This window comes from Equus quagga, chromosome 3, assembly GCF_021613505.1.
Source record: "Equus quagga isolate Etosha38 chromosome 3, UCLA_HA_Equagga_1.0, whole genome shotgun sequence".
NCBI lineage: Eukaryota > Metazoa > Chordata > Mammalia > Perissodactyla > Equidae > Equus > Equus quagga.
Genome location: NC_060269.1, coordinates 97,309,621 through 97,323,810, shown reverse-complemented (window position 1 = coordinate 97,323,810; position 14,190 = coordinate 97,309,621). Strand labels below are relative to the sequence as shown.

Sequence of the window (14,190 nt, the reverse complement as noted above, 5' to 3'; positions counted from 1 at the left end):
AATCTACACACTACAAAGGGAGTGGAAACGACCAAAAGTGTAGGAGGCGATGGTGCCCAGGAAGGAAATTTTATTTAATAGAGTGGGGACTTTAGGAAGAAGCTTGCTGAGTAACTATCTGTACTACCCACATGATGGTGAAGAACACAGATTTTGGGAACCTGGGGAACAAGTGTCCAAATGTAATCACTCTCTCCTTTGGTTGCTCGTCGAGGTTATACATTTTTATTGCTGAAGTATTAGCAAATGCCTGTCCTCAAAGATAGAATCAAGCTGGTAGATCTGGCCACTGGAAACCCTTCAGATTCACAAAGGAAAGCTTCACTGATGGGTAGGGATCTGTTTTTCCTAACAAAAGAAGGACAAAGTGCACTGGCTCAGAAGGGAATGAGGAGACATAATTGTGCTGTTGGGAGAACTTTATTTGAGCTGCAAAGACGAAAAAAAATCAACACTTTGAACATCCTCTTCTGCCTGCCCCTCCTCCACCTTCATCTATCACTTCCCTCTTTGTGCCTTAAACAATTTCAATACTATTATTTAAATTTTTTGTTCTCTGTGAATTTAACTCCAGATTACTTTCATTAATTACAGAAAGTAATATTACAAACACCTGTATGGTCATCACCCAGCTATGTAAAAATCTTAACCTTTAGCCACATTTGCTTCAGATTTTTGAAAAAGAAACGAGACATAATACATTCAGGTAAAGCCTGTGTCTGTCTTCTTATCTCAGTCTCGCCCTTGTCTCCACCAAAGTGACCCCATCCTGAATTTGGTGCTTATCATTTCTATGCAAGTAATTGTCCATAATATTTAGTATTTTTTCTTGTTTTAAAAGTTACACAAAGAGTATCATATTGCTAATACAATTCTGCCACTTGTTGTGCCCCAAATTATGTTCTTTCAGCTTTATTGAGGCATAATTTACACATTGAATCCACTTCTTCTAAGTGGTTCATTTTGATGAATTTTGGTAATTTTACCAATTGTGTAACCAGCTATAGGAGATATAGAATAAGCCCTTCGCTCCAAAGTTTCCTTGTGCCCCTTTGCAGTTGATCCTAACTCATGTCTTCACGTTTCTTGTAAACTCTAGGTAGACGTCCGAGGACAGGTGGCAGATGGGTGCAGACTCCACCTGTGGAAGCATACCAAACTCACGCTCGCCACTAAAAGTCTTCACTAAGCTCCACTCTTACTCATTTCTGTGGCAGCCACCTGTTCTTCTCACTGCTGTGACAAATGTCAACCAGCTCGTTTCTGTCCTGCCTCTCCTCAGAGGGGCCTTGTCACTTTTGGATCTCAGCTCACCGAGTGGCCTTGCAACCTCAGCTCTCTAATGGACTCCAGAAACCATGATTTTGTAGACTCTCTGGCTTGTTCTCATTGCTTGAGTAGAAGTGATGTTCTCTCGTGCCTTTCTCCATCCTAACTGGAAGCCAAAATCTCTTTAGATGGTAGTGGGTGTCAAACACTTTGCTGTATACATTCTCTCAGATGTAACAGTTTTATTTTAAAGTGTGAATAATTACATCCGCAGAAAATTATATCCTTTGCAACAATCTAAATTTCTAATGAAACATTTTAGATCTCAACTTAAATATATGCTAGGATTTCCAAAATTCTCCTAAGGGGTAAGTGGGTAAAAAGTTTGAGAGACCACTGACCTACATCAGGAAGGGCCCCTGGAAAGCTTACTATATCCCCAGAGTCTAGTGGGAAAGATAGGTTACAAATACATGGTCACACATTTTAGAAGAAAAGTATATTCAGGAGACTGAGGAAGAACAAAGTAGAAGGACCTGGGTTAACTTTGGGGTGCTGGGGCTTCTGGGCTGTTTCTTAGAAAATAATTCATTTCTCATGCTCTAGACCAGGCACCAGCCAACTTTTCTGAAAAGAGACGGATGGTAAATATTTTAAGCTTTATGAAGCATAAGATCTCTGTCACATCTATTCCATGTTGTTGTAGCAGGAAAGCAGCCTCAGACGGTATATAAATGAGTGAGTGCGCCGTGTTCCAATAAAACTTTATTTACAAAAGCAGGCAGTGAGCAGGATTTGGCCAACAGGCCATAATTTATGGACTTTTGTTCTAGATTGTGGTGGATTATATGTTCATCTAAAAACCACTAGTACCTAGTGAGGTGCAGAAATTGTCATGGTGTGGGGTATATAGAGACGAGTAATGTTAAGTATTCTGTCAAAGAATGCACAGACTAGAAGGGAAGAATAATGTGAAAATAGATAGTTATAACAAAATGTGTTAAATGTTGTGAAGCATGTGTATATCCCAATGCTAGCATAGAAGGGAGTGTGGCTAACTTAGAGGAGTAGGGGATATATTATCTGCCTTTTATGGCTGGCCCCATGTACCACTTATCAATGGCAGAGATCTAGATAGTCCAGACTTAGAAGGAATTTTTCTGTTCATGAAGTCTGACTCCTCGCTATATACCTAAGGCCAGGAGAGGGTAGCATATTATGTAATATTTGACTTGCCACACATGCACTTTTGGTAACAGAAGAAGTGCATGAAATTTGATCATTTATGCAAAGGGTTTGTTCCCAGAGATTAGACATACCTTATTTTTTTTATTGAAGTATAATTGACATATAACATTATATTAGTTTACAGTCTACAACATCATGATTCAATATTTGTACATATTGTGAAATGATCACCACAATAAGTCCAGTTAACATCTGTCACCATAAGTAGTTACAAGAATAATTTTTAAGCCATACCTTATTTAAAATGGTGCAGAAAAAATGTAAACGAGGAAAATTGAGAAAATTTCAGTATTTTTTTATTCAGGTAATACCAAGGAGAAGCCCAAGTCTAGTAAAGTAATTATTATATTTCTCATCTTGAGCTCTGTCTTTGCTTATTTAATTTAGCATGAAGATTTTTGCAAGATTTTAATATTTGCTAGATTGGTACATAGACAAGAATGGGGCCTGGCAGGCTATTTCACTACAAATTTTTATGAAGCATTTTAGTGGCAAAGTGAGTATCAGAGAAAACTTAGATAACACAGCTGAGAACAGGAAGAGCTGGCCAGCAGCATGAGCCAAAGGACACACAGCCTCAAGGTTCTAGGTAGGAAAGGACTGAAAGGGGAAAGCGAGTGGCTATAGGGACCAGCCTGTTGAGTCTCTGCAGCAGAATAATCGGCGCTTACCAAATATATGGGTGGTTATGCATCCCTGAAGCTGAGCCATTTCCTCCCTGGGGCCACGGCCTAGTTTATTCTAAAACTATTTAGTAGTCCGTGAAAATGTTTCAGTATTCTAATATCAGGTCCTGGAGGCAAATGCCTAAGGAGCAGGCATTAGAAGAGTTGGAAAGCATGGAGAATTTGCTTTAAAAGAAGGTGTGCATATAATAAGGGGTGTATTTGTTTACTAATGGTTATGCTATTGACTTAAAAAAACAATAAATGCCTGACTAAGAATATGTGAGAATGAACCAGTGATGTTTATGCCTAGGTGGCTCAGCTATCATTTTATTGTTTCTAGATTACATTGTAGAAGGTACTTGTACTTTCTGTTTGAAGAACAAATGAGCTGGATTCTGGTCAAACTCATGCCCAAATCTACACCAGGCCCAGTGTTCTCAGGAACACCTTGAAAAAATAATGATAGAGTAAATTACATTTTAAATGCGCTTTGGACCTTTCGGTAAAGGAGTAAATTGCTCTGCCCCAGACTGCACAGCAGTCATATGTGCCAGAGGAGACAGATGGTACCAAAAAGTGCGTGACAGCTTGACAGTAGGCTAACGACTGCTTTCGGAGGAAGCCTGCCGCACGGTTACCCAAACTCGATGGGTGGAAGTGTGTACCGGTGGAAGCTGAACACATGCAACAGTTAGCTCCTCCTTTAGACAGCAAGCAGGGCTTTTTGCTTTAAGATAAAATTTTATTTTAATGTTTCCTAAAAATAGTCTAGTTCTATCAGACAATGAAAACACTACAGGGATCAAAATTGATTCTACTATGAAATAGGTGAGAATTATTCCCTCTTCAGGGAGCACTCATTTTTGTATTTGCACAAAATATGTCGATTAATTTTGTGTTTGTGTCACAACTTTTGTGACAAAAATTAGATTCTGTGACACATGTGGGCATAACATCCAGAACAAAGAGAGCTCAGGCAAAGCTGAGCTTGTGCAGGGGAACACAGGAGACGCAACGGCGAGACGAAGCCACAGCAGGAAGTCCTCCACTGGCCAGGACACCTGGAGGATCGCCACTTGATCTTTTCCCTTCCTTTGCCACTCTGTGATTCCTAGATAGGATCCTTTTCTCTACCCTTTTTCTTCTAACCATACAGTTCCTGGTGCATAAATATTCGCTGCTTGAATGAAAGGATTAAAAGAGTCCAAGGTAGAAAATTTGGAAAATCTGGAAAATTAATAGAAGAAACTGAAAGTCACCGTAATCTCACCAACCACCCTGAGGCCATCAGAGCCATGAGGCTGAAGAAATTTTGTCCAAATTTCTTTGTTTTTTAATTTTTTTATTTATTTTTATTTTTTAAGGAAGATTAGCCCTGACCTAACATCTTCTGCCAATTCTCCTCCTTTTGCTGAGGAAGACCGGCCCTGAGCTAACATCCGTGCCCATCTTCCTCTATTTTACATATAGGATGCCTACCACAGCATGGCTTGTCAAGCAGTGCCGTGTCCACACCCGGGATCCAAACCGGCGGACCCTGAGCCACTGAAGCAGAATGTGAACACTTAACCACTGTGCCACCGGGCCAGCCCCCCAAATTTCTTCATGTAAACATATAGACACATGAACACATTCACAAGGCATATTTAAAAACGTTTTATAATTAACATTATACACTCAAGACTTTTTCTTTATCATCAAATATTCATTAAAAGCATAATTTTAAAGACTATATAATATTCCAAAGTGAGAATGTTTTATTATCTACAAGATAATTCACCTTACCATTAAACATTTAGATTGTTTTAAACTTTATAAAATATCTTTATATATAAATATTTGGTAAAATTCAGATCATTATCTTAAAATAGATTTCTATAAATTGATATATTTTTGCTGATTAGATACATAAAATTATCTGTTTATGCTAATCTATATCTGTGATTTGTCTATTTGTATCTTGGTTCAATTTTCTGTTGGGGTAATATTTTTCTTATTGATCCATAAGAGTTTCTCTTATCTAAAGTACATGTTAATGCTTTTCTGTCATATTGTTGCACATATTTTTCCCACTTAATTTACCTTTTAATTTTTTTTAAGATTTTATTTTTCCTTTTTCTCCCAAAAACTCCCCAAAGTACATAGTTGTGTATTTTTAGTGGTGGGTCCTTCTAGTTGTGGCATGTGGGATGCCGCCTCAGCATGGCTTGATGAGCGGTGCCGTGTCCGTGCCCAAGATCTGAACCAGCGAAACTTTGGGCCACCAAAGTGGAGCCCTCGAACTTAACCACTCGGCCACAGGGCCGGCCCCTACCTTTTAATTTTTATAGCACTTTTGATATAGATTTAATTTTGTTTAACTCAGATCTAGCAACGTGTTCCTTTGTGGTTTCCTCCATTGATTTTATGTTATAAATACCTTCCCTCACTTAAAGTTCCAGTTATGTTTTCTTCTGGCTTTTAATGTTAGTGTCCATTATAAGGTAAAAAACTCAATTAATTTGCAAATGATTTATCATTTTTCTTGATATTATTTAAAAAATACTTTGTATATTGAGCAAAAGAGGCAGATATAAAAGAATACATGCAGCATTAATCCAATTATACACAATTCAAAAGCAGACAGAACTAATCCAGGATGTCAGAAGGCAGGATAATAGTTTGGGGAAGAAGGGAGGGGGTGAAGATTGGGAGGAGTATGAGGAGAGCTTCTGCAGTGCCATTTCTTGACCTACATGGATGTGTTTTAATTCACAATAATTCCTCAAGTGTTCCTTAGTAAATATATACACTTCAGTAATGTTTTAATAACAATAATTCATATAGTCATTCATATTTCATTTGAAGAGAGTACTTGATAATTATTAAATTATTTCTCATAAATTTTATGGTGGTTAGCATCTTTTGCAGGAAATTTTCCCTTTCCCTTGAACTCCCCTTTGAACCAGTTCAAAGTTGTTTCAATTATTGTAATTTCTAACATATTTTACAACCAGATAGAGCAAGATAATGCTTGTCAGTATTAATATTAAAATTTTTCTTAGCTTCCTTGCTTGTTTATTCATCCAGATAAACTTTAGAATTATTTTTGCAGATTACAGAACTAATACCATGGAAAATTTTTAAAGTAAATTTTTAAAACCGTAAATTAGGTTTGCCTGGTAAATTCCATATAAAGGGAATTACACAGTATCTATTCTTTTGCATTGGTTTCTTTTGTTCAACACTATGTTGTGAGACTTTTCCATGACGTTTTATGTAGTAGGAACCTGCTCCTTGTCATTGCTGGATAGCGCTTCACCGTGTGACTACACCCAACTTATCTAGTGGCTGGCGAAAGACATATGGGTCATTTGTACTTTGGGGCTATTAGGAATGACGCCACTTTGATGCACACACATTTCTCTAACTGTGCAATCCTAAGAGTTTAATTACTGAGTCACAGGGTATGCCTGTGTTGAAAATTTAGATACTGTCCAACAGTTTTCCAAAGTGGTTGAGCTATCTTTAGACTCTTACCAGATAAATGGATGAGAGCATCAGCTGCTTCACACCTCCATCAGTCCTTGGTATTGTCAGTACTTTGCTTTTTATTCCTTTGGGGGGGTTTGTAGAGGTATCATATTGTGATTTTAACATTCATTTCCCTGATTTAATGAAACTGAGTGCTTTTAATTTGTTTCTATACATTCATAATATATATATACTTTGTTATTTGTAAAATATATTTTCATAGAAAACAATTTACAAATAATTGTATACTCTAAGCTGTCATAAAGATATTAAAAATATCAATTGCAAAATTTAACTTTACACCAGGGAAATGAACATAAATACTACACAGGTATTATTTTTCCACATTTAAGGAAAAGTGAAAGTCCTCATTCACAGTTCCAACATGTAGGAAAAACCACATATTGGTTTCAATATATAATTTTTGAAGAAATGTCCAATCAATTAACTGAATACTCTGTGTGGAAAGCAGTGGGGAATTTATCATTTCTTTGGACCTTCTGAAACTCTTCAGTTGGCTCACATTTTAATTGATTACTACACGATTTTGAGCTTGTTCTACTTCCACAGCTTCACAATGTGCTGAATAGCTTTTCCTGTCAATGATCGTGTCAGATTTTTACAGGGAGTATACAGTGAAAGACCAGGCTCCGCTCTTTGCCGAGGGGAGGCTAGCCTCCAAAAGAACATGGCTTCCTTTCTCAAAGGGAGCAGGAAGAAACCCACAGTCTCAACGCAGAATGTCAGGCTCGTAGGTGGGACAGAGTAAGAGGAAGACACAAATGCTCAGACCTGAATTCTCAACTTTGCTACCCTTCTTGTAAGTGAATGATAAATACTCACAAAGATGACGTCCAGTCCAAGGCATGTTGGGTACATAGACAGGGAACTTAAGACTTTTTTGTGTGTTTTTAAAGAATATGTGAATACTTAATGACATGTATTTGATATGTATTTATGTTGATATACTTCATTTTAGTGCATTCATTTTAATTGCTGTATAATATTCCATTGTATACCTCTGTCACCCTTTGTTTATCCATTTCCCATTTATAGAGACAGAGGTGTACCCAGTTTTTCTTTCTTAAAAGCAATGCTGCAAAAAGCATTCGTGGATGTTTTCCCACGTGTGTGCAAGAATTTCTGCAGAGGATGAGCTTACAAAAAGAATTGCTGAGACAAAATTCATCATAAATCCTCAGCTTCTCTACATAATGCTAGATTGCCTTCTAAACTGGGTTGGACTAATTCTTCTCACCAGAATCGTGTGAATTTGCATTTCTCTACCCTGTTACCAATACTTGGCATTGTAGCTTTATTTTTGCCCATCTGACAGGTATAAAATGTGATCCCATTTTTTTTAAATTAACATTTCTCTAATTACTAGTTAGGTTAAGCAGCTCTTTTTTTATTTTTCCTAAAGTATGCTTTTTTTGGTGAGGAAGGTTGGCCCTGAGCTAACATCTGTTGCCAATCTTCCTCTCTTTTCTTTTTTTCTTTTTTAATCCCCAAAGCCCCAGTACATAGCTGTATATCCTAGTTGTACATCATTCTAGTTCTTCCATGTGGGATGCTGCCACAGCATGGCTTGATAAACGGTGCATAGGTCTGCACCTCAGGATCTGAACCGGCGAACCCCGGGCTGCCAAAGCAGAGCTCGTGAACTTAACCACTCGGCCACGAGGCTGGCCCCTAAGCAGCTCTTTATAAGTTTATTGTCCATTCATATTTCTCTTAGGTTAACTGATGATTTTACTTGTTTTCTAATTTCATGTTCTCAGTACATTCTAGATGTTACATGTTGGCTACACAAATTGCAACTATTTTCTTCCACCCTATCTCTTATCTTTTTTGAGGCAAGAAAATTTTAAACCTTAATGCACTCAAATCTAACAGCATTTTTCTATATTTTTTTCATGAAATTGTCTCCTACCCTTCTCCTGTATTTTTGCAAAAATGTAAAAGGTTTTGCATTTCACATAGGTTCCTTAGTTTGCATGGAAATTATTTTTGCATATGGAGTGAGGTCAAATTATAATTTTAGGTTTTCCATGTTGATAACATTATCTTTTTTCCTACTGATTTAAAATGTCATCTTTTTCATATATCTATGGGTCCATCCCTAACAAATAACACACTAAAATTACACTATCTCAATTATGACTTTACCAAAAGTATTGACATATTTTAGGAATATCTACTACTTTGTTCTCATTTTTGGTAAACTAAGTGGACTCTATTCTAAGTAGAAAAAAATATTAAGACTTTAGAGGTAAAATGACTTTTGAGCTGGAAAATGTTCTCTCTTAGTATCTCTATCTTACATATGCCATTTTAATATGCAAATTTTTCATGGAGATAAAGAAAATCAGCTATTCCTGATCCACTTGGAGTTTCACACTTTTGCCTAAAGATAGTTATTCAAATGGATTATTCAAATGAAACGCTGATAAAGTTCAACAAATATAATTCTTGCTTTATGTTTTACCATTGAAAGATGGCAAGAAACTTATGCTAAACCAAAGTAAAGTCTGATGCTTAAGTATAAAATAGTATGGTCAGTAGTTTTCATTTAAAGTTTCTTTAAGTTTTCTAAGTCCCAAGAAATCTATCCACATACATTTTCCACCCCCATTGGTTCTCCTACCATTATCTCCATCCTTAACCCTGATTAAAAGGCATAAGGAAGACATTTTTTCTTACTGATTGTAATGGAAGAGAGAAGAACGTACTGGTGGGCATACAGTCCTGCATCTCTTGTGTAGTAGAAAGCATAGAATCAGTCTGGTGACTAATTTCTTCTGAAGGAAAATAGTCACTCGGGAGATGTGTCTTAAATATATTAGCTTTTTAATGGAATTTAGTGGTTTAGATGGGTTTAAAAACCAGAATAGGGGCCAGCCCGGTGGTGTAATGGTTAAGGTCATGTGCTCTGCTTCAGTGGCTGGAGGTTCAAGGGTTTGGATCCCAGGCACGGACCCACACACTGCTCATCAAGCCATGCTATGGCCTCATCTCACATATAAAATCGAGGAAGATGAGCACAAATGTTAGCTCAGCAACAATTTTCCTCAGCAAAAAGAGGAAGATTGACAACAGAAGTTAGCTTAGGGCTAATCTTCCTCAAGCAAAGAAAATAAACAAAAAAATTATATAGATCAAATTACATCTGAATTTTTTATTTGCTCTCTACTTAAAGACAAACTGAGAAAAAAATTCGAAAATCAGGAATTTTAGGAGATATCTAATATTCAGTGAAAGCATCAGTAAGCAGATATTATATAGGATAATGTAATCCTATCAGGAGAAGAAACAGCTGGTAAGTGGACCAGTGAGATGCTAGGGGGCCTTCAGGCACTGGGCCTCAGGCTAGGGTGCATGTTCAGCACACCCACCCTGGCTCCAAACGGAATAAAGCAATTTTCAGGATTTGCGGAGAGGAGCATCCAGCAGCCCTAGCAAAGCAAGCCTGCCAGTTTCCATTTTTATACCAACAAGGCTGTCCTTGGGCAGTTCCCTCTCCTACGTTACAAAACAAAGCAAACAAACAAAAAACAAGTTCATAAAACCCCAGAGAACAAGAGTATACAACGGAGAAACTGCAATCTGATAGAGCTTCTGCACTTCTGATTATTTGCAATTTTTCATTTTGTTCCTACACCAACACCTGTATATACTTAGCAAGATAGTGCTAAGTATATAAACTAAACTGTTTTATTTTTATGTTATACATTCCTAAGTCAAGAATTATTTTTCACTTGGTTCCATAACCACATTGAGTACTTAGATTTAAACTAAAATTAATTGAGTGTTTATGATATCCCAGGGAGCATGCTAAGGGCTTACATATAGTATCTCCTTTAGTCCTCCCAATAACCTAGTGAAGTGGGTATGCACCTAACTTACTGATGGGAAACTGATGCTCAGAGTGGTTACATGAACTACCCAAGATTATATAGCAAGTAAGCGAGGAAGCCAGATGCAGTTTGTTTCTTCGACAAGTGCATCTTGATAGACTATTCGTCAGACACTGGACTCAGGGCTTACAACAATGGAAAACAAAAGATAATTTCCTGCTCCACACGAAGGTTATGTTTCAGAATGGAAACAATCTGAAGTCAATCTGAAGTCAATCTGAAGTCAATCTGAAGCCTAAAGAGTAAAATGGAGCCAGCTGTGTGAAAAGACACAGGGAGCAGCTAAAAAAGGGACTGCAGTCCGGTCTGGCTTCACAGCCCACACTGGGCGCAAAATGTTGTTCTTCCAAGAGCTGGCCTGCGAGTCACTCAGTCCTTCCATGACATAATTTCACCTTTCTCAAGGTTGATATCTTCACACTCATTTCTTTGCTGGGGTATGTCTCTTCAAGCACTAAACTTTTTCAAACAAATGGAACAAAGGGCATGGTTGCTAAATATTTAGACATGTAAGACTATCATTCTGATGCTTTTACAGATTGAGCACCCATTCATGGTTATATGGTACTACCCAGAACAGAAAAAGCCGTAATGAGATTCCCTCTCCATCCATCCATACATAGGAGTGGACACATGGACTTTCAATGTACAACACTGCGTCCGCCCAGTTCCAAGGACGTCTTATCTGAGAGCAGAGTATCTCAAACTTTAGTGTGCACATAGGATCCTTCCCAAATGCAGGCTCTGATTCAGTAGGCTTGGGACAGGCCTGATTCTGCATTTACAACAAGCTCTCATGTGACACTGAAGCTGCTAGTCTGTGAACCACACCATGAGTCACAAAGCCTTAGATGACAGTAAACCAGATTATTACAAACAGTAGTTAAGTGTGAGAGACCCTGCCAACTGACCCAAATGAAATGCACCATAATCTACATCCTGGAGATTAAAATCTAGCTAACTTTTAGCCAGCTCTGCCCTACATGCAAGGTCAGAATGGCTTTAAGGCACGGAGGAAACAACTCACCACTGTGCAAACACTTTCTGCTGATTTATCTACTTAATGGGACCATCTCTACTAGTCCTCAGATTACTGATAAACCAAACGTCTTCACAGACAACTTTAATCAAACTCAGGTGTTGGCCCCTAGAAAGTGAGATTTCTTCCTGATCTAATCACTTTTCCTATTATGGGAAAAAAATATCTGTTGACACAAGACAGATAAGACTTTTCCTCAAGAAGTCCTACTGCTGTAAAAACACTGTAATTGTTCTAGCATCCTGTACTCTGTAAAGAGACTGAAATAAAAGTCTGAAGTCATCTGTAAAAAAGCAATAAAGTATTACCCTAAGAGTCACCATTGCCTGCAGCGGCCTTCCCAGAATGTAAGTCTGGACGGTGAGAATGACTTCTAAGATAAAAGAGGTACGCCCCTATAGACAGGAAAATTGGTTGCAGCAAATAAAACGAATTTTATTTAATTACTATATTTGTATACACTGAGAAAATTCAGGTCTTTAAAACAAACATCTTCTTCTAATTTCTTCTTAATGCCCCCTAAATGTTGGGTATGCGCTCTTGTGCCTCAAGCACTAAGGAAGGAATCTACGTAATATTGGGGCCTTACATCTGAAGTAATACGGGAAAAAACTCACGAGCCAACAGTGAACACCACATTTCACGATCTACGTGAAATACCAACCAAACTCATTTTTAGTAAAAATGATCTGACATTCCTAGACATTAATGATGACAAAGCCAATTCGTTAAACCAACTTACATCAATGTGAAGACAGAGACCTAAAATCCTAAAGTACTAATATATTAGGAAAACTTTAAGAGAATTTCACAAGATATCTTAATAATATTAATAATAGTTGTCTTGCAGGTTGTCTAACTTTGCTATATTATTTAGAAAATAAAAATATTTATGCCAAAATAGTAAATAAGTAATACATAAAATGTTTATAAAAATGTAAGAAGTAATGCTTAAGAGAAGGACATCATTATATTTATGAAGATTTGGGTCATAAAAGTTCGGTATTTGAGAGAGATCTAAACAGGGATGAATTGTAGAAACCCCTCTTAGCTGAAGGAAGAAAAAGATCAGAAATGTGGCTTTTTTTCTAAAGTTAATAAATAGTTCTTTAATAATATGTCACTTACCAGCAAAACTGTGGCTTGAAGAGGAAGAAGCGTTTCAGAGGTTTGGGTCTTCTGCACAAGAGGAAACGTTCACCAAGCTACTCTTCCGCTTGCTGTTGCTACCTAACAAACTACCACAAAGCTTAGTGTCATAAAATAACCATTTTATTTTGCTCGCTAATTTTATGGGTCAAGATTTAAAATGTCGTAGTACAGATGACTTCTCTCTGTTCCAAAATTTCTGGATCTCAGCTGGGACAACTCAAAGACTGAGGGCTGAAATCATCTAAAGGCATGCCTGGCAGTTCATGCTGACTGTCAGCCCAGTCTGGAACTCTCAGCTCACACTCTGAGCTGGAACTCCTCCATGTTGCCTTTCCATGTGGCTTGGGCTTCCTCACAGCACTGATGCCTCAGATAAGTCAAACTTGTTACAGAGTGTCTCAGAGTTCCAGGGCCAACCTCCCACTTAACCCAGCAGAAGCTGCATCACCTTTCATGACCTAGCCTCAGAATTCACACAGCATCATTTTCACTGCATTTCAATAGTTATGAGCAAGTCAAAAACTCATCTATACTCAAGGGGCCATATTGCGGCAGGTGTTGTTGGAAAATACAATCTGTCACAAGCATTAATAATTTTTCGAGACTTTTTTCTTTTCATTGGCATTATACTTCTGTATTTTAGTTGTATGAGTAATTTGCTATATATAAAATGTGAAGATCACATCCTTTTCCATTAAAATAATGCAAAAAATTGCCTCACTGCCTTCTGGAATTCAGAGTTAGAAAGAAGATACTTTAGGCCAGCCTGATATTTATTTCTTATTACATTACCTCTTCTTCATGTCCCATACTTACAGAATTATTGTCATGTTTAAGATTCTGAATTCAAATATCTGAGAGAGAAAGGTGGTGCTATAAAAAATCATCCAAGTTCAAGTTCAGTGTTGTGGCCAGAAGCCACTAGTTCTAGGAAACTGGAAGCTGTTGGCAAAACTCTTTCTCTAACTGCATTTTCTAGTTAGTGCCAATTGACAAGACACTCATATCTTTGAAAGCAGCTGGATTTCATGGAATTTTTTGGAGAAGCCATGTGACTCTTCATGGCACACTTGGGGACTCCTGATAAAGGGATAGCCAAACTGACACAGAGAAGACGAGGAAAACTGTCTCACTCTTCTTAGAAAATGTAGGTGTTAGTCTTTAATTTCAAAGGCATGCTATATTAATTTGCTAGGGCTTCTATAATAAAGTACTACCAACTGGGTGTTTTAAACAACAGAAATTTATTGTCTCACAGTTCTGGAGGCTAGAAATCCAAAATCACGATGCTGGCAGGGCTGGTTTCTCTGAGAGCTGTGAGGGATAATCTGTTCCATGCCTTTCTCTCAGCTTCTGGTGGTTTGCTGGAAACTTTTGACATTGC

General features: G+C 37.6%; 1 long non-coding RNA gene across 1 annotated transcript in view; it reads right to left on the bottom strand.

Annotated features, from left to right (window-relative positions):
• Positions 1-13,040, bottom strand: part of LOC124237357 (uncharacterized) — a 41,754-nt gene extending 28,714 nt beyond the window's left edge. The window contains exon 1 of the long non-coding RNA XR_006887984.1: positions 12,783-13,040. This is a non-coding gene — a long non-coding RNA (uncharacterized LOC124237357). The remainder of the gene's footprint in view (positions 1-12,782) is intronic.
• Positions 13,041-14,190: the final 1,150 nt, after the last annotated feature.